This window comes from Anser brachyrhynchus (genome assembly GCF_964034855.1).
Source record: "Anser brachyrhynchus genome assembly, chromosome: 20".
In the NCBI taxonomy this organism is placed as follows: Eukaryota; Metazoa; Chordata; class Aves; order Anseriformes; family Anatidae; genus Anser; species Anser brachyrhynchus.
Window position 1 is genome coordinate 2,570,459 of NC_137713.1, and position 25,880 is coordinate 2,596,338.

At 48.7% G+C, this 25,880-nt stretch overlaps 2 long non-coding RNA genes across 5 annotated transcripts; both read right to left on the reverse strand.

Annotated features, from left to right (window-relative positions):
- Positions 1 to 2,297: 2,297 nt before the first annotated feature.
- LOC308180709 lies at positions 2,298 to 25,288 on the reverse strand. 4 transcript variants are annotated; one of them, XR_013941144.1, is made up of 6 exons: positions 24,471 to 25,288; positions 13,762 to 14,145; positions 12,411 to 13,477; positions 10,840 to 10,907; positions 10,260 to 10,497; positions 2,298 to 9,437 (listed from the first exon to the last, which is right to left on the reverse strand). It is a non-coding gene; the product is annotated as an uncharacterized lncRNA (long non-coding RNA). The 4 variants fall into 4 exon arrangements; XR_013941145.1 differs by lacking the exons at positions 12,411 to 13,477; positions 13,762 to 14,145 and having other exon boundaries at positions 24,471 to 25,278; XR_013941146.1 differs by lacking the exons at positions 12,411 to 13,477; positions 13,762 to 14,145; positions 24,471 to 25,288 and adding an exon at positions 23,078 to 24,324.
- LOC308180713 lies at positions 19,053 to 21,164 on the reverse strand. Its single transcript, XR_013941164.1, has 2 exons — positions 20,660 to 21,164; positions 19,053 to 20,033 (listed from the first exon to the last, which is right to left on the reverse strand). It is a non-coding gene; the product is annotated as an uncharacterized lncRNA (long non-coding RNA).
- Positions 25,289 to 25,880: the final 592 nt, after the last annotated feature.

Below are 25,880 nucleotides of genomic sequence, written 5' to 3' on the forward strand. Positions count from 1 at the left end.
GAGGCAATAGACAGAGGACGTACACGGGGTGAACGTACAGTTGTCCTAGCAAACAAGCAACATCTTCCTTGGGCTGTGCAGTTTATGGCCAAGCCCTGCACGGCAGCTCAGGCGCTTCTGCAAAAGCGGCAGCACAGGAGCCTGGCGAGCTTAAATCAACGGGGCTGTGTGCTGCCAGGCACCCCTCCGTGGAGATGCAGAACAAGCGATTGTAAGAGAAGATACTGCTAAAATAACCATTTTACACTGCCCTAGTGCCTGCTTTCTGAGGACTTCATAACGTGTTATAGATAGAAATTACTCACTCTTTGCAGCCGCACAGTAGGATCTTTATGAAGTTGGACACAAGTGTCTTCAGGTTGGGATTTTCAAAGTCTTGGAGCATCCCTCACCAAGGGAGCACAAGCTGCCCGCAGGGGCAGGCAGATTCCTGGGGAACCAGGGACATGAGGAGAGAGCCAAGTGGCACAGCAAAGCACAGGGACCCGTACCTGGGGGCTCAGCCACGGGACCTCCCTTTCTGCTTTTATTTTCATGTACGGTATAAATCCAAGCGCTCTTCTCCCGTAATCAATGGGTTACCTCCTTGAAGACACCAGAGCAGAGATGAATCCTCAGAGGGTGTTTGCACCTTCGTGGTGAGCTCAGGATGTGGAGTTTGTGCCTGGTTAGCTGGGCAAATGCCCGACCAGCACCCCCAGCAAGGTGCCTCCAAGCACCGCCCTTGGCGCTGCCTACGAGGACTGAGAAAAGGCACGGTGTACGATGGAGCAATCCACGGCAGAGCCAAAGCAGCAGGGGAGAGGTGGCTGCTTCTCTGCCGAAGAAAGTGTTTTGACTAATAACACTGACGAGTCACAGGCAAATCTAGCAGGAAAAAAAATAGCATTTGCAAGGCTTACCCAAAGCCCATGGAAACCAGACAGACTATGAATGGGCTCCTGGCTTCAGCGACTGAACTCCTTGGATGATTGGAAGCAGAATTAATATTCTTGTATGAGTTTATTGTGCTGCCCCAGAATTCATTTTTAGCATTGCAGTCATCTTAACTAAAATAATTCTGCAGCATCCTTTTCTCTTTTCTTTCCCAAGGAAATTCATTCCATGGTATCGTCTCTCTAAGGCAAAATTTCTGGGTAATAGAAAATGTTTAGCCTAATTTTTTAAAATTGTGAAGTTTGATATCCCCTTTGCAGCATGGAGGGATTAAATTGGTTATTTTAGGAAATGTCAGCCCATTCTGACTACCCAAAAATTTTACCTTGGAAATTCATCAGCTTTTGATTGGTGGCTTCTTTGTTTGTCTGGTGGGGGTTTTGTTTTTGCTCCACTGCTTCTGTCTCACTACTTTCTTCTGCTTATTATTAATAGAATGGCACAAGACTCCCCTTCCCTTGGACTCAGTGATGTACCCCCCGTGCTCTTAGACAAAAACAGGCCTTGGATAATATCCTCAAAATTTCAAAAAGCCCTCTGGTTATTTCTTTCTGCAAGGCAAAGAATTTTCTACATCTAACATAAAGCTCCAACAGACCCCGCTTGCACATAGACTCGTCCAAGATAAATTTTGTTTGCATTTCCTTCAAGATACTAAAAGAATGAACACACCTACAAAAAAAAAATCATGCAACTCACTCAGTGTTTGCAAACTGTCACATTCTTCCCTTTGCTTGTATTACATCCTGTCTCTCAAATTCTTTGACTGACGTGGCTGTTTGAATTGCTAACGCTCCGTGATGAAGACTGTCACTGCCATTTCTACCGTGTTTACCCAGTGCCTCTCACAGAGGGGTTCCCTGCCTGGCACAGTCCCTCACACTATGCTATATGCTAATAAATAATAAGGAAAAAAAAGGTACTTCCTTCTTTTCAGCAGCAGCAATCTAACAGTCCTGATGAATAAGCCAGGGACTGGGAATGTTTCCAGAAGCTGTAAGGAAAAAAGAAGTAATTTATTGCAGGTGCTAAAAATACATCATACACCTGTGAATACAGGTGACCATCACTGCTCAAGTGACTGGTGCTGTCCTTGGAGGGAAAAGACCACGAAGGTCCCTTTCTACTGCAGTGAACGGCAAACAGCAAAGTCCTCCCTGAGCTTCAGGAGGGGCAGGCGCTGGCACATGCTTGAATTTTACTCCACAGCAGAGCTGGAAAGCAAAGGTGGCGTGAAATACAATGACATTTTCTCAATAAAACTCTTTTTGGGCTGGGGCTCTCCCTCCAGGGGGCAGGCAGGGCTTTGGGGGGGGGGCACACACCCCCTTCCTTCCATGCACATATAAAATGAACCCAGCTCTGTCAGCATCACAGTTCCCCAAGTTTCCAGAGCGCTCAGTCAAGCCACATTCATGGGTTATTCACAGATCCTTGCATGTTCCTCTCAGGAACCTGAATGGATCAAGTTTTTTTTTTTTTTTAAGGCTAATAGGGCAGCTCCATTTTCCATCAGCGGAGGATTAGGACAAACAACTTGTTTTCATTTGCTTGTTTATTTTTCCCAAGAGGGTGATCAGAACATCTTCTCCCATGCCCTCCTTCTGCTCCCAATTCATATTTTGTATGGCAAAGAGGAGGAACTCGAAACCATGCCTGCTCAGCCCCCGTTCTCCCAGCCCTCCCATCCCACCCAGTGAAGCACACAGCCTTACAAACTCCGGCAGCTGGGAGCATCTGATTATTTTTATGGAAATTTGCTCCAAGTTCAGAAGTGGATCAATGGCAATTTCTCAAGCTGGCTCCATTTTGAGAACCAAAATTGACTTCTGGAGAAGCTGCTTGATTTCCCAGCTCTCCCCCACCAGAAAACAGATTATTTCATAGGATGGGGGTGATATAATTCAACTCCAAATAGGTTCTGGGCCTATTAGACCCAAATATAAAACTCACCAAGGCTCCAAGGAAAACAGAATTGCTCTGTGCTTTACTCTTCCTTGTCGGCCCTTTACTCCCATCTCTGTCTGGTGTAAATCTATTTGCCTATAGTCAATGCGCCACACTGATGTAAATGGCAGCTCACAGCATAACACAGGAGAGACTTATTTTCTGCAATTTAGTTTGCGTGTGCCTTTTCCGAGCTCCCCAGTTTGCCCTATTTCCATTACCCGGCCGTGCCACCTCTTTGCTTTCTATATTGCCTCGCTGTCTGCCCATCTCTCTCCTTGTTCTCCTTTCCTTTTTTTTTGCACTCAAAAATACTTTACTTCTACTTTAAAGGTCTTTCACTTGTCAGTCCCCCTCTTTCCCTGCCCTGGCCCTGCACCAGGACCACATCAGCCCCAACATCTCTGCACCAAGTGCCCTCCTGGCCGGGGAGCTCCAGACCCTTCTTCCCCGGGGGGGCTGAGCTGAACCGGCCCCCCCAGGAGGCACACAGCCCTGGGTACACACTGCCAAAGCTTTTCTCAGTCTTTTCCCCCTCCCACAGCCCCACGCTTTTTTGGCACTGGCTTATTCCGGAGGAACCCGACTCACCTTTCTCTGCTTAGTCCCACACCCCCTACCCTTTAGGAGGAGTTTTAACTGACCGTTCTGCTCATAAAGGTAGCGCGTTGTTAGAACTGCATTTTTACAGGCTGTGAAGTGTGTCAGCGGAGGGCATTCTGCACTGGGCGGGCGCAGGAGGATAAACGAGGCTCAGCTGCCAGCCAGCATCTCCCCAGCCCTTGCCCACGCCTGCAGCCACCGCCGCGTGCTGCCCCCGAGGAATTTGGCAGCAGCGCTGTGCTACCGGAGTGACGGGCAGGGGATGGATGAAGAAGATGAATGGAAGAAGAACGAACCCAGTGACCAGAGCAGGCTGATGTGGTAAAATTGACACCGTGTGGTCTGCCTGCAACGGGGCAAGCGGTACCCCGATGGCACGGGATGGTGGCCAGGCACCAGGCATGCACAGCAAGGTCACCCTGCCCAGGCTGGGGAGGGCAGCGCAACCTTTTCCATCTGTTTTGAAGGGGAAATTCTGACTTTCTCTTCTTCCCTGCCTTTCCTCTCAGCCTGGCCCCTCTTGGGAGCGGGATCTGCCTGCAGAACACGTTGTGCTGCAGGAGAGCCGGCAGGAGCTTTGTTTGTTCTTGCCACGGCTCTGTTGAACAGACGCTTACGTGAACCACGCTTCTTTCATGCTCCATCACACAGCTCCGGGGCTGAGGCCCCTTCCTAGGGCCAGGTGATGGAAGGAGCACTGCCCTTCCAGGGCTTCACTTACCACTTTAAAGGATCTTGGGGGGCACCGAAGATTCACGCTGTTAATGCAAATGCCTGGCTTCAGGTTAGCACAGTGCAGCGCTTTCTGCAGGGCCTCCATAAAGAGGCTTTTAATTTAGCCCTAATAGGGAAGTTATTGTATGTTAAATAAATACTAATTGATTATTTAATATATATGCATTGAGGGTTAACTGCTATGTAATGAGCTCCTCTCCATTAGTGGGGCTGCTAAACGTCAATTAATATGGGTTTTATAATCAATTGATATTTAACACGCCCTAACTTCCCTGTTTAGACTTAATGGGTCAGCATTTCTGAAGTGGCCAATGCCAATAGTTTCTTTTAAAAATGAAAAAATATTTGTTGGAAGATTTACAACGGGACGGAAAGTTGTGAATCTATTAAAAGCTCAGCAAATCCGCTCCGCAGAACTGGACACCGCGGGGCGAGTGGGTCTGAAGCCCAGCCCTGCACATAGCCGAGACCTCTGGGACAGGCAGAGGGAGCCAGCTGCCCTGAACATCTGGGGGACTTGGACTTTTTTCTATAGCGAGCTTCCCAGAAAGATGCTCTATACCATTATATTCTCTCCTTACTCAGAACATTAGGCAGTAGATGGCATACAGCTGGGTTTGGCCCCCTTATGATCCTGCATCAGCTGGTTTTAATGTCCCATTGCACTGAGGTGCACGCTGGAGATGCAATAGGCAGTGCTCTATTTGGAATTGACTGTCAGATAAATATGAGGGACATGATTTTCAAGGATGACCAGGGGACTTAGACACACAGCTTCTATTTATTTTAATAAGCATCGTGTCCCTAAATCTCCCAACTGCCTTTTTAAACACCTAATGGCTTAGACTTTATTCCCTTTGCCTCTCCTCCCCAAACACACACAAATAAATCACATGCAAGCTGTTTCCTGGTGTACGTCAGGGAGAAAACAAGGAAGTTTCTAATGAAAGGAATGATCATAATGCATTTACAACCATTATCTAACACTATTTCTTGCCTAATTTCCTTACTGGCAGCTTTCAGACGGTTTTCATGATGTGGCAGAGTTTAGCTCAGCACGCCAAAAATTCAGGCTGGAAGAGATTGTACATGGAACTGCAGGATCTTTTCCCATCTGAGAGGATCCTCTTTGGGTTTGCCCTCTCATCTGCCCATGAGAGGTACGTGGCTGATCCTGAAGCTAAACACCGCCTCTGAGCGCTGCCGTATTGCGATCAGCGGGGCTGGGTGCAGGATGATGGGGTCCCACCTCAGTATCCTCACTCCGGTATGCAACAGCACTCATTAAAGGCAACTCCATCACTTTGCCCTTGTGGAAAGCAGCTCGTCTTGCCCACAATGAAAACGGGTCAGTTCATACAGATCTGACAGATACTAACATCACAGCCCAAATCCTAGTCTAGACGAGGTCCCCATCTCCCGCAATTACGTAGGATTTGTAAAACCTGTGGATGTTATAAGTAATAAAAGGCACTACCCAGAGCAGGTGAAAGCAGGGAAATACCTTCTCTTACTGCGTTTGTACAGTGCTAAGACAATGGAGCTCAAAGCATCATTGCAGCTCACAGGCAGTGTTATGATGCAGATAATAAAGATGAAGGAAGAACAAAGAGGAATATGTGGCCAGCTCGTGGTTTGAAGTCTACAGGCTGATTTATGTCATCCGAGGATCTGGCCCAGTTAGATCTAATTTTAACATCCTTGACAAATTCCCTTTAACAGCAAACTGTCAAAAGGGAACCTTCTCTCCTCCCCTCATCCTTCCATCTCCATGAGCTGTTCCCTGTGACAACACTGTTCTCAAGCAGTAATTGGCAGTATCATTCCATTATCACTTATTCTTAAGGCCTGAGGATTTCATTCCTTGCAATTTTCCTGTTGTACAAATTCATGTCTATTAGTTTAACACATGTGCACGTGCATGCGTTCATCCCCTCTGTGTGTGGGTGCATGTGTGTGTGTGTCTGGGGAGGAAAACGGTACTTAAACCTGAAAGGGCCATTGTTTATAAGCCATCCTAAGGAAGGAAAAGAGCTAATTACTGGTGACATGTAGTTATGACTTGCAGGAGGAGGTGCCTCTGGCGTCTACAGCAAACAGTCTAAATTCTCCTTATAAGCATTTTAAATGGATGATGATCCTAATGAACTTAATAGCATCGCTATCCAAGGACAGCATCAACTCATTGCTATCCTATATTTTGCAGAAATAGCTTCTCTTTAAACACTGTGCCCCTGCTTTGAACAGTAATGGTTTTTAAAAGTGTCTTAGCACACAAAGGCAAAATCTTTTTTGAAACAGGGTGGAATTGGTTGGTGATTATCACTGAAAAGCTGGCAGCCACCAGCTAACCTTCTAACAATGAAATATGGGAATTTACCTTCATGCTTCAATGCTTGCTATTCAGCTGTCTACCAGGGTCTAAATCAATGATTCTACACCCTCCACTCAAGGTTTCTCTTTCAAATGCTGCAGATATGACCTTAAGTTCATCATCTAAACAATGCAGTTCACGTTTAATTTCATTAATCTAAGATCTTCCATAAAATTGCAATATGGCACCATACCTTTCAAGTACCTTCATTAAAATCCATGTTATTTCTAAATCCTATGCATATCTATGAGGTCATACGGTGGTTTATTAAAATGGATTTTTGAATGGCTCAGCTCTTTTATCACCAATTGTCATAAGGTAGTTTACAATAAAAAATAAAATAAAAAACTCTCATTGTGTAGGTGATGAACAGATCAGTTATTTCTACAAGTTACCCCATTTCCTAATTTTTACCCTCTTTCTGAGGATTTTACAATTGGAGGGAAGAGAACGAAATTACGAAATCCTCCTTGTCCATGTATTTTCTGCTACTTACTATGCCTAGTGCAGTTACCTTTTTGAAATGCACCATGTCATTCAGATCCAAGGGACATTATTTCCAAGATTTGCCCTCGCATGTCTGCGTGGCACCATGTTCTCAAACTGCACCATGGATTTTTTTTGCTATTCTTGGAATAATATATTGACAAAAGTTTCCTTTTCTACTGCATTCCTTTCCCTATCTCTTGTCTATTTTATAGATTATTTGGTATTGTAACAACACTTTGCAAGGCTGGTTAGGAGCAGGGACCTCATGACAGTAGATGCCAAGAGCACAAAGGAGAGATCCTGCCCCCAAAAGCCGAGCACTCTCTATCCATATAGCTAGAAATATTTAAGGGAAAGAATTTTCTTCTTTATTTCGTGCTTGCAGCCAGCAAACACAATTTCTGCAGGAAAGTTCTTACATAATTCAGGCTTATGCGCATAATAATAATAGCAGCAATGCAAAACAAATAGATTAATCATCTCCCTAATAAGTGCACATCGAGCTGGGCTCTGTCGCCCAGACTCTGCAGAGGCCCCGAGCACGGCTGCCATCCCGCACCCAGGGCGCCCGTGGGCTCCGGACCCTGCTCTTGCCAGGATGAATTCCAGGCTCAGGACCGACTCCGTGCTGCCAACCCCTCAGCTCAAAACAGTGGTGAGCAGAAATCCTGGTGCATCGCGGAGTCTCAGGACTCCCTGTCCACTTCAGAGCTCGGGTATATGGGCAAAAATCCCAGCCTTGCTTCAACTCCCCAGGCTCCACTGCAACTTGGGCTGCTGCCGTCAGTAAAGGCTGCACGTCTGGAGCCTGCCGAAGTCACTGAGAGCCTCCCTGTCTATAGACACTTGGGTTAGACCTCATACTTTAATTCGTTGCAAGTGAGACCGCATTGGAGCAACCATTGCTCCCTCTGTAATTAAACTTGCCACGTAACCATAAGTTCAGCACCCACTCTACTGATCTCTCCTCGAAAAAAATCCCCCCATGGGTTAATGCTCAACAAAACCCTGGCAAAACCTCACGCAAACATCCAAGTATTTAAGTTTTTCCCAAAGGTGCAGGGAACACAAATGATGATATCTGTGCCCAAGGAAAAATAACGTTCCACGGTGTTTCCAGCTCCTAAGCAAAATATTAAGCAGCCTGGAGAGACAAAGCTGTCCCGTGGTCCTGCCCTCATCCTCGGCACTGTTTTACTGAGGCTCCAGCAGCAGGCACAGACACACTGCTATTGAGATGTCATTTGCGACAAACCTTCCACAGTTAATATTGGTTGATGACTTCAACCTCGCCTTCCTTCATCCTTCCATAAAAACGTACCCGGGCTGCAGTACGGCGCTCACAGTGCAGCATTACTCTGAAGAAGCAATTACAGCGAGCAGAGCAAGGAACTAAAGACAGGTCACCTAAATGAACTGGGGGAAAAGTACATGAGAAAACAAGAAAATGTCTTCATCACTTTTCAGGCTTCAAATTGGAAAAACAGGGATCAATACAGCAGAACTTCATTTAATGGTGTGAAAAACAATCCGCCCCACGCCAGGCAGGAATCACTTATTGCCAAACAAACAGGCCAATTAGCGCCGGGCCGGCACGGGGCGCAGCCATTCCTCCGGCCTCGGCTGCCCTGACACGGGTGAGAGGGACGAAGCCGCCGGCGGAGGTTGCTCTGAGGCCACGCAGCCAAAAAAAACATTTTTTTTTTTAAGAGAACCATGCAGCAGGAGCTGTCTGTTTTTTCTCCCTTCATTTTTCTCCCTATTCAGTGTAATGATCGGAGGGGCTCCATGCAGCTGATGCGCAGAGGGAGGTGGGGACGCGACGTCTCCCTGCGGGCTGGGGTTCATCCAGAGCCTCTCCGCCTGCCTCCGGCATGGTGGGAACAAGAACGATGCCACCGAGCTGTGGCTTCGTGCTGCCCGCGGTGCAGGGGATGCGCAGGGCCACGCTCACCATGAGAAGCGGGATGAGGCCACCCTGAGGGCTGCCTCATCCCCTAAAGCCCCCCCAGCTCCCCTTTACGGGGCACGCACAGCCCCAAAACCCTGCCTGAGGCAACGCCAACCACTGCTGCTCTTGGCCCAACGTGGCCTTCGGGCTTTTGGCAACGGAGCCCAGCACCGTCCTCGGTCAGCTCGTCCTGCTGAACAAAGTTTATCTCCCTGAGTACAGAGATGGCAGCTCCTCGCTGCAGCGTGCCGCTCCGGATGCCGTACCTGAGCACAAACACCAGCCACGCGGGGGTTTTATTGCCTCTGCTGTCATCGCCGCCGCCAGCATATTAAACAGATTAATAGAAGCGATGCGGAGGGAGTATAAAACATGCCAGTCTTCACCACGGGCCGAGTGCCACTGAAACGCAGAGAGGCTGGAGCTGACATTTGCAGAAGTAACGTCGTGTTATTAAAACAAATTTGGCATGAGGGGAAAATATGTTTGCTTTGCACTTAATAACTGCTACGAGAGCATATTCAAAATCAAATATTTGCAAGGCTGAACATTAGGGTTTTCTCCTCCCCCTTGCCAGTCAAAACCAGTCCTTGTGGCACTGAGCCACAAGGCTGGTATTTTAAACACAAAGAGTGGACACCAGGTCTAAACCCCAAACCTAGCTTTGAACTGATATTTGTCTTCCAAAAAATAATCAACCCCAAAAGACGTGGCCACAGTCTCTGGATGCGTCTACAGAAAACTGCTATGCATTGCAATTTTTCTCTCACTTTTCTTCCCTTCTCCCGAAACATTGGTTGTATTTTCTCCCTTTATTTATTGGAGTGCTAAATGGATTATTTCAGTAATAAATCAGGCCCTTTCATTACATTTTTTAAGGTGTTGTCACTGTTATGAAGTACAGTGTGCCATCAAAATTAAGCTCAGATTGCATTACCACCTATTTTATAGATAGAGAATGACTTGATGGATTTTTTTTCCAGCACCCCAAGCACAGGGTGTCTTTCCTTCAAAGACTTACCGGCTCCCCACGTTCACAGAAACACTCCTCTACAAGCTAGACCACTGCATTCAGATATCCCTCAGATACCTTCGTATTACATTTCAAAACAGAGGGATGACATTTGTTTTAGCCCAAGGTAGATATTTGTGTAAATGCAAGGAGCTGCTAACAGGTGAGGGAGCGCTCGAGCAGGATCACCTGTGTGCCTGGCTCCTCCTCACCTGCCAGCTATAAATCTGGAGCCGTTCGGCTGGAGTCAGTGCTGTTACCTTCCTGCAGGATTGCCTAAGTGGGACTGGAGCAAGGCAGCCTTCGGCTTTGCTGCATTTGTAGCAGAGGCTGCTGAGCAGGGTGCTGATTTCCAGGGTCATTTCTGCTTGACTTCAACTGAGCAAGAGACGATTTTCCTCGCCTCCTCCCAGTGAGGATGTGGAGCCTGTTTCGCTGGTCTTCTGTACCCTGCAAGGGACAAATAGCATTACTCGGGCTAAATTTCCAAGCAAGTCTCCGTACGCAAGGCCTTTATACGTACACTTTTCTAACTGGGACCGTGCCGAGGTGCGCAGCCCAGGTGGCCGTGACTTCCAGGCACACAGGTTAGGTGCTTGCCGCCCTGCTGCTGTGCACAGCTGGGTTTAAGCAATAGGTGGCAAGTCAGGAACGACTTTCTCCTGAATTTCCAAAGCACAGAGCTTTTCTGCGCTCCCACTCTGTGCCTTCCCTTTAAATTTGCAGCAGCATTTTTGTCAGGACTTTTAGAAACCAGAATGTCCCCGAGGAAATGAATAAGGAATGCCTCACCTGCGCATGACACGGCCCTCTCCAACCTCTGCTCTGCTTGCTCCATCTTCCAACCCTCCTGGCACAAACTGGGAGCAATCCAAAGAAATTAGTGACATTACCCTCTGCCAGCCGGCTGACACTTATGTTCCAATCTTCAGGAAAGTGACTGCAAATCTGCGGTCACGTCTGCCTAGTGCTACAAAAGTAATTTCAGAAAACTAGCTGCTGCGCATTACGGGCGACACTCTGAAAGCCATGCGTGTCCGTGACCGCTGCCGCATCCCGTGACAGCACTGCAGAGCATTTCATTCGTCTTCCCCAGCAGCAAGACAACAGACTGAAACCTTACATATTATTGAAACCTTCTCCCCCCCCACCCCGGCCGCCCCGCTGGGGACAGCCCCGCTCTCAGCCCTGGGCACCACAGCTCCCCACCAGCCCTGGCCATGAGCACGGCGCTGCCAGGAGGTGCAGGCTGGAGCCAGGCCTCTCCACTGCCAAAAGCTGCTGATTTCCCCCCATTTTCAGGTGTCTGTTGCTCATCACTTGGTGCATAGCAAGCGTGTCCAGCGCCACGCCACCTCTGCTCGCAGTCCCCAACTTTGAGCGTCCATTGCAGACCCAGCGCGGGGCCGAGCTGCTCAAGGAGTTAAATGTATTAAGCAATTTACAATTAATATAGAACTCATTCCAGAGATATCTACTAGAGAGTACAACAGGGCAATTAACCCACTAATACACTAGGCTATTACATCGCTATGTCTCTTATTTTAGCCTGAGGTGATTTGAAACGCATTGGATTAAAGGATATTACAGGAGATAGCATGAAAAATAGCTTAATGTAATGAGCCATCCCGTGATGTCTGCTATTAAAGATGATTTGCAGTTGAAAACTACAACATACAGTAGTTCAGCCATTTAGAAACACGAGTGTCTTTAACCCTTTTCTGGCCCACGTCCCTTGGAGGGATCGGTGCAAGGGTCCCTCCTCTCCCCCCACCTCCCCTGCCTTTATCCGAGGATTATCAAACGCACCTTATTAAAGCACAATGGTGTCACTGGGAGATTGGTGCCTGAGGTTGATAGAAAACCAGTAATCTGCTAATAACTTTTAAAAATAGATCCCCGAGAGAGTAAATAGGCTCAGGCCGAGGGAGGCTATTTGACTGGCGACACGTTGGTGAAATGGGAACTTGTAACAAATTCCTATCCTAGCCTTAGGCCCGTCATATCAGTTCAGACGGTAGCTCAGACAGAGCCGAGAAACAAAAGCACCTTATCTTAAAATCTCTAATGGTACGGCTTAGCAGGGGAACAGCAGCACCCGGGCGAGGAGGGCCCTGCAGCTCCCAGGGGATCCTGCCCGTGGAGCACACCGACCTCCTGCAAAGCTCCGGCATGCTCGCTGCACAAGAGCCCAAACAAAACTGACACATATTTGAAAAAAAAAAAAAAAAAACAAAGAAAGTCCCATGTGGCCCATTAAAGACATTCTGGGCAGTTGGGGAAAAGTTGTAAATACACTGCCATGGAAATACCCTGCCTGCCATCGTACCCTGCTGCGTCCCGCTTTGCGACCAGGCTCTCACCTCGCCTGCTTCAGGCAGCCTCTCTCCAACGGCACCACTTCGTAAGGTGCTCTTTACATGAGAAATGTCTCCAGGGGAGTCAACGCAAAGAGGCTTGCTAACACAGGCCCTGGGATTTAAAAGGTGGGTGCTGATTCCCACAGAAATCACGAGGAGGAGGATCACTTGTTTCATTGTGGTTCCTCCTTGGAAAAAACTATTAACAGTGGGGAAAAAATTGAATAAAAGAAAGAAAAATAAAGGAAAAAAAATGCTCTCAGGAGAGTCTCCTGGGCCTGAACTGAGACCCGTCTCCACCAAGGTGGCCACAGAGGACAAAAAGCCCTCCCCCAGCCGCCCCCCCTGCGGCCATCGGCAGGGACGCCGGGCAGAGGGCGACGTGCCACCAGCCCGCAGCGCTGGCAGGGAGGACGTGGCGGGGCCTCTTTCTAATCAAAGACCTTGTCACTGTCACTTTGGTGCTAGCAGACGCCAGGGACAATCACCAGGACCCCACGCCGTGGAGATGCGTTGCTAACAGGCGGCGCTCCTCGCCGCCCGGCCCTGCACTGACGCTTCCCTTTTCGCTTTACTCCACATCCCAAGCGGCGCGGGGAGCTGTCATCTCTCGTTTCCATCCCGAGGAGCGAGCGGCTGGGGAGAAGGGGAGAGGATGACCAGGTCTCTCTGACCTTTTCTCCTTCAATTTCGTTCCTCTCCTCGGCGAGGAGAAGGTGGCAATCACGCTAGGTGGAACCGACAAACTCATCTCCGCGTCGCTCCCCCGCGCACACAATCGCCGTGTCACTCGGCATCAGGGACGCGCAGGCGGTGACGGGATTAGGGGCCCGTGATGGCCCTAATCTGGGCGCAGGTTTAAGCCTTCCTGCTGCAAACCGTGCTCCGGCAGCGCTAGCTGGGGCTGCCTGTTCCTGTGCGAGGCCTGGTTACACGAAGAGCAGTGGTTGGAGGTGCAGCACATGGATTTTTCCCTTCCGAGCGGGATCTGGGTCTCCCTGCACCTACAGAAATCCCCCACAAGGCAGGAGGCATTTGCAGCTCCTGAGCTCACCGAGTGCTTCATGCCACTTTGGGAAGGAAACCAGAAATATCTCAGGGTTATACCATGGTGATGGGGAAACCGAGGCACAGACAAACACTGGGGCTGTCCATAGCCATGGCCATTAGGGAACCGAGCACCCAGGTGCCAGCCCCACTCCCCTCTGGGGCACATGCAGGCGGGTGAGGATGGTGCGCCCAGCAGCACCCTCTGCTATGGGGGACACATCCCGTGCCACCCCAAAGGCTGCTCCCACCGGAGCCGGCCGATAACCCGCAGGGTGAAGGCAGGAGATGGCAGTGGGGTACTCACGGGAGCGGGCACAGAGGTCCTGCAGAAATGGGAGCCAGACCGGGGCACTGCCAGCGTGTTGACGGACAGAGCAGGTCATTAATATTCCTGATTAATAGGAATAAACTGGCCAGACAGGAGGACTTTGCAGCAGGGCTGGCATCTATCCACCGGGGCTTTGCAGGCCACCTCCGAGCCCGACTTTTCAGCTCTCCTCTGCCTCTCGGTGCTGCTCGGGGTGATCGATTTGGCTGTCCCAATACCGACACCTCGGGCTGGGACCAGCAACGCCGGGGGCACCTCGCGGTGACGTGAAGCTTGCAGGCACACTGATTTGTGGGGAGAGTGGTTTCTGGTAAATTAGAGATAGCACATGAAGGTGGATTTTTCTAAACTGTTCTCAGCCTGCGAAGAACAGAGCACAACACAAAACCATTGGAGAGAAGAACAAAGAACAGATACAGCGTCATTTTAGTCAATTGTAACCAGTTCTAGGTGAGATGCCACTTTGCAGGACGACGTATTCCCCGTCGGTACGATGCACGCCAGCTCAGTGCTCCTGATACTTGAATGGAAACACACAGGAAGGCAAAGGGGGAGTGGAAAGAAGCAGGGGAGAGGTTTCATGCGGAGAGAGCTTTCTACAAGAAAACTCCCTTTTTGGAGGGTAGGAGAGATATTAGTTGGTAACAGCGAGAGCATAGATTTTTGCACTCCTATAAATCATTATTACTGGAATGTCCCCGAGGGGATGAGAAGAATGAATCAGTTACACACACACATACACACACACAATGCCAAACTTTCTCCCTATTTTTTTTTTTCCTCAAAAGAGAAAAGAAAACAAAGACAGGAGAAAGGTAGAGAGGGAGAGAGAACAAAAGCAAAAGGAAAAGGAGGAAAAGAAAGGGAAGAATGGGAAGAAGGGAATGAATGAACTTTGGAAGCAATTTATAATTCCTTTCACCTACATCATGAATTGAACATGCAAAAAAAAAAAGAGGAAGGAAGGAGGGAAAATATTCCGCCCAGCATGCAGATTATCATTTGAAAAGATTCTGTTGCCATGTTTTTGTCCCTGGGTGATGAAAATGAAATTGTCTGATGTGTGCGCCGTGTTAGATTTACCTTTGCAGGGTTCACCCACAATCAGTAGAGAGGGGTCATGCCACAATATGTCATCTCACAGCTCCATCACACCAACTCCAATTTATACGAGGAGGTATTATGCATTTCAAAGGAACCCCCTGCGCGTGGCTCTTGTTACTGATCTATATCACAGCTCAGCTGAGGGAAGATTAGTTCTGCTGCAAGGGCAACGAGACTTATTTGTTTATGATTATATCCTCCTTAAAGACGCACCATTCCTTTTTTTAATGTCTAATTTAAAGTGTGCATTAAAGGGGCTGGGGAGGGGGGTGGGAAGTAAAAGGTGAGAGAATTCTGTACTCTCCCACAAGGAAACCTAATAGTCTTAGTCTCCCATGCATCCTGCTCATTAAAAAAAAAAAAAAAAGAAAAAAACTCCATTTAAATGCAAATTTCAGTTTTAGCTGGGGACTCCCCCAAAAGCTTCCCTTGGAAGCACCAGGGAAATAGGATTCAGAAACCTAAAATGGCTGACAGCGGTTGCACGCCGCGGAAAACGCTTCCCCCCGAAGCCCCCTCCCCAGCCCCGGCCCCGCAGCCCGGGCAGCCTGGGCGCAGCAGCGCTTAGCGCCGCTCTGCGCGCCTCGCTTGTTTTACCTCGGGCAAACACCACCCCAGCGAGCTAAAACTGATAATATTAGCCTTTCAACTCCTGCTCGCTGTTGCTTTAATCAACGTTTTCCCAGAAAGTCGACGGGTTTGTCCCCGATAAAGGCTCTGGAGGATTTAATGAGGCCGCCGAGCGCGGCAGAGCCCGGGAAGCGCCACGCCACTGAGCGATGCTCCCTGCGTGCCCCGAGCAAGGCTTGGGTTTTGGGGGGCTCCAGCTCACGGCACGTGCCCAGGAGCAGCCAGCACTGAGGGGAGATGCTCTTTGGCTTTGGGGAGGCCGCATCGAGAAATTCCTGGAAAGTTGTAGCAGCGGGGAGGGGGATTTGTCTGATGGGACGTGACACAGAAGGAAGCAGGGTGGCACCACGCGGTCCCACACGTGGCTGTGGGGACACCAAAGCCAGCTCCTGTGGGACCACATGCCACAAGGTCAAGGCAAAGGCTTCAGTCCAAGGCACGTAGGGCAAAACACGACGTGCACACTGCCATCACTAGAAAATCATAACTGGGGTCTTCTAAGGAAAAAAACTGAGTAACTTGGCATGAGGGACTCGTGACCATTCCTGCTACCACAGCCAGCTGCTGTCCCTTTGCTGGGACACCAAACGTGGATCACAAAGTCCTCCTCATTCTCAGAGACCAAGAGCAGACAACTGATAATTGCTGAGGATTTATTGAGGTGGAAGCATCCCCTGGCTGTGCGTAATTTCATTTCCCCCTCTAAAAGGGCGCTTTGCAGGAGGAGCAGGATAGGGACAGGGTGCGTGGGCACACTGCAGAGCAGGCTGGCTCTCACCAGCTGCAGCTAAGCACACACCCCTCCAGAGCCCAGAAACAGGGACGTGGCTGTCCCTTAAATTGGGGGAAAACATGGATTTTTTTTTGATTGCAGCAGCGGAAAGGAGTTTGAGGTCCCAGCCCCATGCCTGCTGTCGGCATTGGACTGGAGAGGTGCAGCAGGGGTGGCACAGGTACCTCGAGCTTCTCCTGAGGTTTTATTGAAGCTTTTTGCAAAACTTTGGAGTTACCAAATCAACGTGGAGTCAGAGCATCAAAGCTGCCATTGCCTTGCCTTCAAATTACTGCTGGCTGCTTCAATTAGATGTGCAAGGCTGAAAGCGATGCCTGTCCCCCTTTGCCGTGCCCTCGGCGCACTGGAACAATAGATGAATGGATAAACGTATATGGAAGAAAATGAGCATATTAATTACGGGTGGAATTGGCTCATATTTCACTCTAAGTGTACCGTGCTTTCACACAGAGCTGCACCTCGTGGGGGCTTTGGATGCTCAGTGTCACGGTGAGCACGGGGCGGTGGCACCCAGCAGGGTCCCCCCCAGGGGGCTCTGCCCTGCCCCAGCCCTGCTCGCTGGGAACATCGCCACCAGCCCCTTGGTGTTGTCCAGCCCCGAGCACTAATGCCAGAAGCCAGGCTGGGGAAGGAGTGCTCCAGCAGTTCAGACCCAAAGCGTTAAATATTTTCTGCTTAAGTGCAAAATCTTTATCGCACGGCTCGTTAAGTTTCTTCGCATGCCAGCCCATGGCTGGAGAAGGAAAACCCGGGATGCTGAGGGCCAGTCACAGGTCCCCCAAAATCCACAGCTCTCCACGACCCCACGGGCACCAGGCTCCCATGGCACAAGCAGTGCAGCCACCCTGGCCTCACCACGCCGCCGAGCCCACTAGCGCCAGCTCTTGGCACCCACCCGGGGCTCAGAGGGTACCCCCCACAGGAAGGGACCCTCTTCACACCCCCCCCCTTCCCTGCCACTTTCTCCCTTGTTCTTCGTAAAACCACACTCATTTCACTACTTTGAAAGCTCGTAATATGATGGGTGAAAACAATTAAACGAAATAGACTGGTAATACCCATGGGAAAACATTTTTTGATATGATATTACAATCTTGTTTCAAAATTGGATTTTGCCAAGAGGAAATACAGTTTATTATAAAACACATTTTCTTTTAATTTAATTATATAATCTTTGGCTTCAGAGGAGGGATGCTTAAATCAGACCCATTTAATTTTCAAGTGTATTCACCCATCACCTAGGGCAAATTGGTTTAAATTAGTAGGTGACTATATAAGTTCTAGATGTGTGTCAGACAAAAATTTATCTGCAAACTCTGTATAAAAGCCCATCTACATCAGCAGCACAGCAGCAGAAATTACAGGGGAAGAACAGACAAGTACCTGAAGAGCAGTATTCACTCTGATTTCAATGATAGCCACGACAAAAAAACAGATCTGAGATTTTTCTTTTATTTTTTATTTTTTTTTTATCTTGGTTAATGTTTTGCCAGATCAGTTCATCACACTGCATGTCTGCACTATGCCAATAAAAACTGATGACCTGCAGTTAGTTTCTACCAGGTGCATTAAATTCCCATAACGTGAACAGATCTTGCTAAGTCTACCATAGCCTCTTCTTTTGCAGAGATTACATTTCCAACCTAATGACAAGAGCGGTTTGTTCAGACACCGCAGTCGCTGAACTCTTCCTCCGATCCATCACAGTGACCCAGCGCACGCTGCTGCCTGCGTGCTCGCAAGGCTGCTCAAGATGGACAGTGCTACGAGAGGCAAATCAAACAAGTCTCTTCCCATCCCGTGATATTTTTTCCCCAAAAAGGATTTCCAGAAGCTGAGGGTGAGCCCCCAGAACTGCATGGGAAGGGGCTGCCCCTCTGTGAGCTGTGCCACCCGCTCCTGCCACCGTCCATCCACGCTGCCCGGCCACCAGCACGGGACAGCCAGACAAAGCCACCTCCCAGTAACGGCGCTCTCCATCACCTGGGAGAACGATCATGCTGCTCATGACCATCTGGGACTCAACATTAAGAAGTGACCCCCAAAACTGCCTCAGTTACACGTTATCACTGTGCACGCACGGCTCTCACAGCCCAACACCTGCGTTTCACCGCCGCTCGCCGTGGGGCGGGAGGAGCACTTGCAAAGACAAGGGAGGAAATTCCCCAGTGAAGGGAAAATACTGCAGTGCAGTCAAGGCTGACTCGGCCAGAACACTACGGTAATAGTAAGTAATAACAGGTAGGAGTCGGAGGGTGTTTTTCACTGCAGATCCTGCGCCTGGCCCACCTCGCCACCAGCACCGCTCAGCCCCAGCAGGGCTCTGCCATGCAAGTGCCCATTTGTAAACCCGTGGCACAGCAGCACTCTGCACGGGCTCCAGACCCCGCACGAGAGCCCAGCAGGTTTGTACACCGCCCGAAATCCCCAGCCTTGCTCCCAAAGCCACGAGCACCTCTCCTTCTGCACCCTCCGGCACAACCAGCCTCACAGCGTGCACCACCACCAGTACGGGCAGCCTGGTGCCACGAGGCACGCACACAGCAGAGGCTGGGCCAGACACCCTGCCACCACCAGAAGAAAAAAAGAAAAAAAAAGGCAATAACAAACATCAGGCAATTTGGTTATTATAATTCTTGCAAGGCTGCTTGGTTTTCAACAAGCAGCAAGGAAACGTATATCATGGTTCTTGTGCCAGGCAGAGTGCGCAGGTCACTGCGAGAGGAAAAAACTGCGAAGCTTCCCACAGCTGCGGCACCGGGACCATTGCTGCAGGTGTGTAGGCTATGTGCATAAATAAACACAAATATATATAAATATAAATGTGTATATTCATGCACATAAATAAATGTATATATATGTATATATCACTGTAGCATCAGTACGGGAAATTCTGAAAAGATTATTCAAACGAATTGGAAGTGTTGCTTAAAGGCAAATTATCATTATTTTTACGTAGTTATTATAATTTAAGAATTATTGTAACTAAAATCCATCAAAATATTGTTGGTAAAAATTATATATATATATTTTTTTTCTAAATCTATATATAGATCACAAATTCAGACTCCCCCAGGCCAAGCTCTAAGTGCCTCCCTCACAGCTGCACACAACCCTGGCACCTTCCCTCTGGCACGGGCTCCCCACCCAGCCTCCCGCACACCCCCCAGCGGGGCAGACGCTGTTGGGTGCCCCCAAATCGCCCCCGGCACCGCCCTGCGGGTCCCAGCGAGCTGTGGCCACTGGAGGGGATGGCAGCAGCTCCGGGCAGCGCTCTCAGCTGGCAGCACCACGTGGGTGCTTGGGCATGCTCACCCAACATGTGGCTGCATGGCCATCACGGCAATATAGGGGCGAATAAATACATATAACAACAAACTAGTACACATTATGATTTCAACAGGTGTTGGCACCTGCCTCCTTCTAGGTCCTCGATGCCAGGAGAGCACCGGGGCCATCCCAGTGTGCAGCACCCACAGCACCCGCGCCCAGCGGCTGCCAGGACGCGGCTGCGCTCCCCACCAAGTGTTACGAAAACATATGATCTCAGCCACGGCTGGTGAATAAACATTACAGGAGGCTGTTTCAGATCTTTGTAGTAGCAAATCTCAGCACTTAACTAGTAATGCAATAAGTCCTATCAAGAGCACGCTGAAAGGTGGAATAAATTTCCCGGAGAACAATGCTGGTGATGTATGCATATGACCAACGCACAATAAAACTGTAGAATGGGAAGAAAAAAATGCATACAGTCAATACAATAAAATCAGCACAAATATAGGCTGTGTAAGCAAATAAATCTAACAATCCAAATATTTTACAGCATGCTCACATGCAGAACATTTTTCCCCCCAGAAATCTTAGGGTAAAAAAAAAAAAATAGACTGCTTTGCATCTTAGTGCATTGTAAAGGCATCAGCGGCTGTCTGCACAAATTACCATTCATCTAGGCGTTGTTGTGGAAATTTTCAAGGGATTTGCAGTAATTATATGACAAAATGCTTGCAAATCTCACTCATTGCTGAATAGAAACACACGGGTCAAAGATTGAACACTCTCAGCTTGGTAATTTGTAAATGTCAATCAGGCTGGGGGCCACGGGAGGCACACGGGCGGAAGCAGTGAAAGGCAGAGCTATTCCGTAGCAACCAGAAAAAGCCTTTTCAGTACAGATTATAAAAGGCACAGGATAGTTTTACTTTCCAGCTTTTTTTTTTTTTTAAACAAACTGATCACCTTGCACCAAGAGGAGGAGGAAGAAGGGGGAGAGCTAGGAGGAGGGAAGTAAAGAAAGGAAGGAAAAACAGTTTAAATAAAACTGGTGAGATTAAATTAACTGATACATACATTCGCAGAGGTAGATCGTTTGCTCTGTAATAAATATGGACTCCTATCTTCCCTTCTCCAAGACAGCAAGGAAAGCAAAATAAAATTAAAAGATATAACAATAAAAATTATAAATGCATTGCGGTCCCGCAAACCAGCAGCCTGTAATGAAGGCGGCTTGGAGTTGGGGAGCGCGTTATCAGCCCGGATCGTAAATAGGGCGAAGGAGGCACGGTGAGGGTCGGATGCCACCGGGCCCCCAGCTGGGGATGGGGGCTGCACATCGTACTGGCCTTTTTTGGGAAGCCAGCTCCATCGTCTCCCATTTTCCCCAAAGTGGGATTTGGCAATGAATTGTTTTAAACTATGCAAAAAAAAATAATAATCCCAGCACTTCCCACTCCGCAGGGAATATGTAAGCGACCCGATTTGCCTCCAGGAGAAGCATCTTCCCCTTCTTGAGGGCCGTTCCAGGCATGACCACAGCCCAGGCTCTGTGCACTGGGAATTTGTGGCACTTGCCCTCAGGGGTGTCCCCTATTTCAATGACAACACAAGCAGCATTTTTGTTTAAAAATGTTGATGTCTCATGCTGGTTGCCTTTTTTTTTTTTAAAAAAAAAAAAAGAAAGGGGGTAAAAAAAGGAATAAGATGCTGCTATTTTTGTCCTAGAGACTACAGTTTTTTGAAAAAACACACCTTGGAACAACTGCAATCATCCAGCAAATCCTTCAGGCCTCCCTGCGGGAGCATAGGCTGCAGCCGAGGAAAACTCGGCACAATTCTGTGGACACCAAACCCAAGCTGCCAAAACACACCTTTGCTCCAAATGCAAGACCTCCCTACCTCTGGGAAGGAACTGCTGCTTTAACCAGCTCAGAAAAAGAACAAATCTCCCTAACCCTGCCACGGACATAAGGGGTTGGGGAGTACCCAGGAGGGTAAGAAACGCGGTCCAGCTGCCAGCACACCTTGCTGGGCAGGAGACTTTGCTCCGGATACACTGAGAGCCGAGAACAGCTTATTTTGTGTAACATTAAACCTAAATAGATGCTTCTCTCTTGCTGCTGGTAGAGGCCAGCACCAAAGCACACCAGGACCAAGGCCTCGCCGTGCGCCCGGAGCAGGGCCGCCTTCCCCTGGCACCGCCGGGAGCTCTGCCCGCAGCCTCTTTAATGAATCCCAGAAAAATTATGAAGTACCATAAAGCCACAAGTATCATAAAAAGTATAATAAAATTGAGAAAAGCTATTAAGTTATAAATACAACCAATACATGCAACATCACTCAGATGGCAGAAACTAGCCATAAAATAAAGTCATTTTAAACCATCATCCTCCAAGTTACCAAGTCTCTTAATTCACAAGTCACACTTCCCTTTATGGCATCCAGTCCTATTGTCTGTACCGAGAGCTGGGTAACATTTATCTCCCTGTACTGGTTAAATGTACACGTGCCCCTACATATGAGGTAGGACAGAGGACTTCGTTCCCTGCCTTGGCACCTCTCGTGGCCTCTCCACGAGCAGCCGTGCAGGTCTCCGTGTAGTCCCTACGCAACATCCAATTTCACCAGTGCCCTGAGTATCTGGCACAATGCAGGAAACTCCTTCGGAGTTATTGCACCACATGAAAATGTAGAAAAAAAGGGGCTGGTGCCTAGGGAAGCAATGGGGCTCTTGGCACCTCACTACCCATGCACACCGTGGTGCCACATAATCCAGCTCCAGAGGCTTCGACTATTTAAGACCAAAGTCATCCGGACATACCAGTGTCCATCTACAAGTAGAGATGCACCAGCAAATTGCTTAGTAAGAGGTGCATTACTCTCTTAGACATACACAGAGCAACTGCAGAACTAGAGGCTTACAGAGCAAACATATTTCCTTTTACTCACTCTGAATTTAAGGCTGTTTTTTCATATCATGCTCCCAATCGCTGTGAAAAATCCTCCTGTCTTTATTTGCTCCCAAGGTCCTGTATGTTATGAATATTCATTGAAATAATTAAATACGCTGTTCACAGCCCATTGTGTTTACTGTTAGCCCAGTAAAAAACAAACAGGTTAATGGTGATCTTTAATACGGGAATTTAATATTATTCCACCTATATATTGGCTAAAAGTTTAGCTTCTGCTTTAAGCTTCATCAATTTTCTGAGAATAAGTAACCACCATAAAAGCTCGTGCTGGGCCGTAAGTCAGAGGTACAGGCCTCTATGTATTTGTCTTGTGCGCTATTTTGGCTGAATTCTCATTTCAGTTTTGGCTACAGCATTAGGGAAAGAAAAACACAGAGGGGGGCAAACATCACACCTCTGAATTATGGATGCGACAGAGCACTTGGGGCAGGGAGGTGGGCCAGGCAGGAGCGCTCCGACAGCGGAAACGACCTGAAAAAATCTCGTTACGATCCAGCAGTCGTTAGAAAAATGTATTTACCAAGGATTGTGTCGCGGTGGGAGAGCCCCTTTGAGAATCCTGCTGTTCGCATGGCACCGGGAGGAAGGGGCTCCCCGGGACGGGCACCCACCCGCAGCTCCCCTCGTAATTAACGCTGCCGCGCGAGGATGCGATCGCTGACCACTGACTGCTTGAGGAGGGCTGTCCAAGACAGATCAGGGAGGTCAATGAGGATAACAGATGTTAATCACACCATTTATTGGCAATAAGCCTCTGCTGGGCACTGCTAAGGGTGAAGGAGCCAGCCCCCCACCCGTGGGGTGCCCAGCTGGGGGCTCCCCAGTCTGCCCCAGCCCCTGCAACCCAGCTGGAAAGAGCACCTCGGGGCTGGGAAGGATCCACACAGCAAGCAGCCAGATACACTGCTAAAATAAATAAAATTAAAGGAAAAGGAAAAATAAAAAAGGAGGGGACGCATACGCTGCTACTGCTTATCTACAGCTTCTCGTGATCAGAGTCGACTTGGCTGGAGACTTTCACTGGGTCCTGAGCATTAGAGAAATATTATTCTCTGAATTACCTGAAGTTTTATTTAATGCAATGAAAGCTCGTTTTAGATGAGAATTAGTCCTGAAATGGATGACTATTAAGAAACGCTCGATGATGTATTGCTCACCCCTGTGAACTAATGAACTCGCAAATATCTGGCGGTGAAAAGCAGGGGGAGGGGGCCGGGGGAGCGTGCGATGCCTTTCCGTCTGAGAGGTGGGTAATAGGACAAACAGTTGAGAAAATGTCTAATTTAACACCGAAATTAGTGGAGCTCTCATAATTTATACCTGCAAAGCAGCTACTCCTTCAACAGAGCTTAAATATTTTCAACAGCCCGAGTGTAAGTGAAGTTACACCTTTTGCTAAACTGCTCAGAGGAGAGGAAAAACTAAAACCAAACCAAGAAATGCCCCTACATCAGAGCAACAGAGCACAAACCACAGGTGTTACCGCTCTTACAGGGCTTTACAAAGGCATTTTCTATTAAAATGTCTGTTCCCATCATTTAATGAGACTTTATTCTCAGGGTCCCTGATTGCCTTAACCACAGGGGCTACTGGCAATTTTAAGAAATGACATTAGCTGTTTTTCAGTTTATTTCCTCCCAAATCTTTGCACGTTTTTAGTAAAGTGAAGCAATTCAGAGCAAGGAGAGGAGAGCAGCAGGAGCTGGGATCAGAGGTTCCCTGGCACACACCCCTTTGCCAGAACAGAAAAAGAAAAGGAGAAAGCAGTAAAACAAAATCAGTCACAAGGGGACCAGACCCAGCTCCTGCCATACAGCAGCAAACACCCAATTCCCTTCAAAACAGCAGAAAACGAAGCAAACTAAGGAGTTAATCTGCATTTCAGGCTATTAAAAAACTGCTGCCACCCTTACCTGCAGCACCATCGGGAGGGAGCTGGGGCTCCCCTGGAGGCGAGCTCTGCCAAATTTATAACTGGGAGCACCTGAGCTGCCTCCGAAGCTCTCACTGACAAATTAAGGGACAAAATCACTTATAAATCATCGGTTTCCGGGTGGTTGTATTCAACTCCGCAACGTTGCTCAGCAAAAGCCCCTCAGCAGCAGGCGGGGCAGTTCTTCAGCAAGTTCCCTTGAACATTTTTCCCCAAGTAGGAGGAACGACTGACCTCGTCTCCAGGGGGGAGCAGGTGTAAGGGGGGAGCAGCCAGGCCCCCACACGTGTAGCTGCACTTTTGGGGGTTTTGGCCCAGAACTGATGAGTTTGGGGCTGGGACACCCCTTCCCACCTGTGGGGACAAACAGAGAAGTTCAGGCATCCAAGAGGGGTGATGTAAATGTCTAGCTCTGGGATAACCCACCAACACACAGCAGCGTGTGGCTGTGAGATACAGCCCAGGAAAAAAATAAATACGCCCCACAATGAGGCCGGATCTGTATTTTTGTACTTTTTGAGGTTAGTTTTTCCACCCAGGGTGCTGGGTGCCAGCCTCGGCCCTTGGCGAGCAGGGGCTTTGCCAGCCTCGCTGAGATTCCTTACGGTGTGCCTTGTGAGAATCACACGTGGGAAAAGCAAAACAATGCAGAAAAGGCTATTACCACTAATACAGCCTTTTGTGTGACAAATAACAACATATTTATAGACATATGTGGCTGCGCAAACAAAAGTACTTCTAAAAAGATCTGAAAGAAAATGACTCTCTGACTTTTCAACTTCATCTGCAATCATGAGAAACCATCCATTTCAGACAGTAACCAGAACGCCTTTCTTTCCTTTTTTAAGCACCAGCCAAGCACCAACCAAGCAATGAGTATGGGTAAAAACAAAGGTCCCAAAAATTATACGCAAAGTGTCATTTTTAGTCATTTTTATTAATGCCAGCACTGAGGTGTCAGCACCAAACACCCTTTTTTTAGCCCAACAGCGCAGATTAAATGCAGTGGAGAATGGGCGCCAGGTGCCTTTTCAAAGCAAGAGGCTTTTCTGGGAGTAAAAAAAAGCATTTGTTGTTTGAGGCATTAACCTCCAGCCTTGCTCCCCTGCCCAAGGACTTTACCTTTCTGCTCGGCCCGATCTCACCTTTCCCTGTTAACGCTGGGCACCCGTCTGCGCCGCCCTCGGCCCATCTCCGCGTTGCAGCACCCCCAGGGGCTGACGCGTACGTGCTGTACGCTGGGTTCCCCACCCCCGGAGCATGGGTGAAGGAGGAGAAACGCCACGACTGACACCCCGTCCCTTTTTAGTTTGGTGAGACAACGACCCCTCCTCTCACCACCTCAGCTAAGGAGCTGACCGGTGCACATTTAGGGATCCGCAGCAGTGCC